The sequence below is a fragment of the Gossypium raimondii genome, chromosome 5 (genome assembly GCF_025698545.1).
Source record: "Gossypium raimondii isolate GPD5lz chromosome 5, ASM2569854v1, whole genome shotgun sequence".
NCBI classification, from domain to species: Eukaryota; Viridiplantae; Streptophyta; class Magnoliopsida; order Malvales; family Malvaceae; genus Gossypium; species Gossypium raimondii.
In genome coordinates, this window is record NC_068569.1 from 15757351 (window position 1) to 15762320 (window position 4970).

Consider the following 4970-nt stretch of genomic DNA (forward strand, 5'->3'; position numbering starts at 1 on the left):
TTTGCAAATTGGTTATTTGCACAAAATATCATTTATAACATTTACATAAGCCAAACATTAACCAAAATAGCACAAGAGCCTATACATGCCATACAATCCGAATTTAACATTTCAAAAACTACCGAGATAAATTGGATAGTATGACTTGAGTGCCGATCTGATCGTCCAACCTTTCAAAAATCCACAATGACATTAAATAACACAAGTAAGCTTAATGAAACTTAGTAAGTTTGACGAGATAAACAAAAATCTTACCGAGCTAACTATAATAAATCAAATAAAAAAATCATCCATGATAACTCCCTGTCATTCACAACTTCAATCGATAAATACCTTTGTATTCAAATCAATACAAAAATAAATAACATGTTTTTCAAATTCATTAAATAAATCACTTTATTGAGATTTTTCCATTCAAAGAACGACTTACGGATAAGAGTACATCGTCAACAGAAGCTCATAAGAACTGGTCCTCCCGAATACGCCAACAAAAGCTCAAAAGCTAAACAGAAGCTCGTAAGAGCTAATCCACACAATCACGCCAACACAGAAAGTAAAACACGAGAGTTCGCAACAAATGCTAAACCCCAATTTATTTAGGTAAAATGATGATATCTCCCTCCAATACCATCTCCACTCCAAACCCCCGTCATACACCAAATCACGAATATACTCAAATTTCGCGTTCAATTCAAACCAAATATTCAGTTCAATATTATAATTCAAACAATAATTCATTTCCAACAATAGAATATATGCATAGTACCAATCATCAATTTATACAAATGTTGAATTTTAACCGTACGAACTTACTTGGACTGAATTATAGTAATTGCATGAAGTTTAGGGACTATTCCGCTATTTTTTCTTTTCTACGAGTATCTACGGGATCTTAATCTAAAATATAAAATTATCCATTTATTAGCATATATTTCATTTCCAATCAATTTTACAATTAATACCCTTTTATTTTTTGAATTTATCCAATTACCCTAAACTTTTACAATTTTTGCAATTTAATCCCTTAATTAGTTAATCTATCAAATTAACTACTTTTCTCAAATTAATAATTTATCAAAATATTCTAGGCCCTCATACAGCTCCTAATAAACTTAAAATTCACTATCAAACCCTAATATTTTGACATTTTCACAATTTAATCCTAAAATCAATATTTAACAAAAATCACTTTACAAAATCATCACACAACACAATCAAAGATCCAAATCCATGTTATTCATCAAAAACATCTGATAATTATCAATGGAAACTTCCAAAAATTTTAACAGAATTAGAAACGAAGGTACGGGTTAGCTGGACCTAGTTGCAACAATATCAAAAACATATAAATTACAAGAAACGGGTAAGAATTGAACTCACATGGAAGCTCCTATGCTCAACCTATTCTCCAAGCTATTTTTATGGTGTTTCGGCAGTGAAAAAATAAGAAAATGAAGAAGAAAACCTATTTCTTCTTACTTAATTTTGTTTTAATTTTAACTAAATTACAAGTTTGCCATTATAATTTAATTATTTTGCCCTTATCCATCAATTTTCCATCCCACTATATTATTTAGGGCTTAATTATCACTTAAGTCATTCCTCAATTAATAATTACACCATTTCATCAACTAATTGCTATAATTAGCTAGTTTTGCATATTTTTCAATTTAGTCCTTTTTAATTAATTAACTATCGAAACGTTAAAATTTTTCAATGAAACTTTAATACCACCTTAATGACACTCCATAAATATTTATAAAAATATTTATGGCTCAGTTTATAGAAACGAGGTCCCAATACCTCACTTTCTAAAACCACTTGACCTCAGGTTCTTACCACTTGAACCTAATAAATCGTTATAAAATACCGAATCAAAAATATTTTTAAAACCATATTTGACTCGTAAATATTAAATAATAATATTTACGAACTTATTCGCCAGATTTAGTGGCCTCAAAACCACTGTTTCCGATACCACTGAAAAATCAGACTGTTACAACTCTCCCCCTTAAGAAATTTCGTCCTTGAAATTGTTACCTGAAAATAGATTCGGATATTGTAATCTCTTTGATTCTTCGGTTTCGCAGGTAGGTTCTTCTGAATCATGACGATGCCATAAGACTTTTACTAATGGTACTCGTTTATTTCGTAGTTCCTTGATTTTTCGAGCTTAAATTCTTACCGGTTCTTCCGAATACGTTAAGTTTAGCTGAAGCTCAATCTCACTATGAGGAATCACATGCGAAGGATCAGATTTGTACCGTCTTAGCATTGAAACATGAAACACATTATGAATTTTCTCGAGTTTAGAGGGCAAGGCTAATCTATAAGCTACAGGGTCGATTCTTTTAACAATTTCATACAGTCCAATAAATCTCAGACTTAGTGTTCCTTTTCTATCGAACCGCAATATTTTCTTCCACAGAGAGACTTTTAAGAATACTCAATCACCAACAGAAAATCTATATCTTTTCTTTTTAGATTCGCGTACGATTTATGATGATCAAATGCAGCTTTCAAACAATCTGGAATAATTCTAACTTTGTCTTCAGTTTCTCGGATCAAATCAATTCCCACCATTTTTGATTCACTTAATTTAGACCAATACAACGGTGTTTTACACTTCCTCCTATAAAGAGCTTCAAACGGTGCCATTTTTATACTGGATTGATAACTGCTATTATATGCGAATTCAGCTAACGGTAGATACTTTTCCTAGTTATCTTCAAATTCGAGTATACAACATCTCAACATATCTTTCAGAATCTGAATCACTCGTTCTAATTGTCCATCAGTCTGAGCATGAAATGTTGTGCTGAAATTAGGCTTTGCGCTTTGAGCCTCATGAAGTTTGCTCCCAAATCTCGATGTAGATCTCTGATCTCGATTTGAAATAATGGATGTCGGAACTCCGTGTAATCTCAAAATCTCAGATACATATAGTTCCGCTAATCTCTCAAGTGTAAAGCATGTTCTAATTGGAATAAAATGTGCCGATTTAGTCAATCTGTCAACAATCACCCAGATCGAACATTTCTTTCTCGGAGTTACAGGTAAGCCAGATACGAAATCCATCGTGACTCGCTCCCACTTTTATTCAAGAATCATAACAGGTTGTAGTAAACTCAACGATGCCTGATGTTCTGCTTTCACCTGCTGACAAATCAAACATTTAGGTACAAATTCACAAATTTCTCGTTTCATACCTAGCCACCAATACATCTGTTTTAAATCACAATACATCTTCGTGCTACCCAGATGAATAGAGTACGTACTATTGTGAGCTTCATTTTTCATTTTTCAAATTTAAATTACTCAGAACGCAAATTCTATCACGATAACGAAGTGTACCACTATCATCAACACTGTACTCTGAACTTAAATTATTCTAAACCATCTGTCGTTTCAACATCAACTTCGGATCATCATCTTGCAATTCTAAAATTCGTTGTAGAAATAGGGGTTTCGTTCTCAACTCCGTAAATACAGAACCATCTTCATTAATAGCTAAATAAGCGTTCAACGCTCGAAATGCAAACAATGACGACTTTCGACTAAGCGCATCTGCAACTACATTAGCTTTTCTTGGATGGTAATCAATAATCAGATCGTAATCTTTCAGTTATTCTAACCATCGTCTCTGTCTCAAATTCAATTCTTTCTGAGTCATCAAATACTTTAAGCTTTTGTGATCTGTAAACACGTGACATTTCTCGCCGTATAAATAATGTCTCCAAATCTTCAAAGCGAATACAATCGCGGCCAACTCAAGATCAGATGTAGAATAAATCTTCTCATGCGACTTTAATTGTCGAGAAGCATAGGCTACTACCTTTCCTGACTGTATCAGTACACAACCCAAACCATTGAGAGACGCATCACTATAAAACAACATACGCTACTCCAGGTTCTGGCTGAGTCAAAACTGGGGCTTCCGTCGACATTTCTTTCAGCTGATCAAAACTCTGTTGGCACTTATCGGACCAAAGAAACTCATCATTTTTCTATAATAATCTGGTTATCAGCGAAGCAGTAATCGAAATTTTTTTAACAAAATGTCGATAGTAACCTGCTAAACCCAGAAAACTTCGCACTTCTAAAACATTTTTCAGAATTTTCCAATTTATCACAACAGAAACTTTACTCGGATCAACTCGAATCCCGTTAGCTAATACTATGTGACCAAAAAATCCAACCTCACGAAGCCAGAATTCATATTTACTAAATTTTGTGCACAATTGTTTTTCTCTCAAAATCTGTAATACGATTCTCAGATGTTAAGCTTGCTCGGATTCTGCCTTGGAATAGATTAATAAATCGTCAATAAACACAACAACGAGTCTATCCAAATGAGGTTGAAAAACCCGATTAATTACATCCATAAAAATAGCAGGGACATAGTCAAACCAAATGGCATTACCAGAAACTCATAATGTTCGTAACGAGTTCTGAAAGCAGTCTTTGACACATCACAATCTTTAACCTTCAATTGATAATACCCGGATTTGTGATCTATCTTCAAGAACACTGTGGCTCCTTTCAATTGATTAAACAAATCGTTGATACGTGGCAAAGGGTTATTGTGACTCTGTTCAAATGTCTGTAGTCTATATACAATCTCAAATAGTCGTCTTTCTTTTTCACAAACAAAACAATGCACCCAAAGGAGACATGTTCGGTCTAATAAACCCTCGGTCTAATAACTCTTGCAACTATGCTTTCAATTCTTTTAGTTTAGCTGGTGCCATACGGTACGGTGATATTGATATCGAAGCAGTTCCAGGAACCAAATCAATCACAAACTCAACTTCACGATCAGGAGGTAAACTCGAAAACTCTTCAAGAAATACATCAACGAACTCACTAATAACTAGTAATTGATCTAACTTTGATTCTGAATCTCAAGTATCAAGGATATATGCTAGAAATGCTTCGCTACCTTTTCGTATTAATCTCTGAGCAGAAAA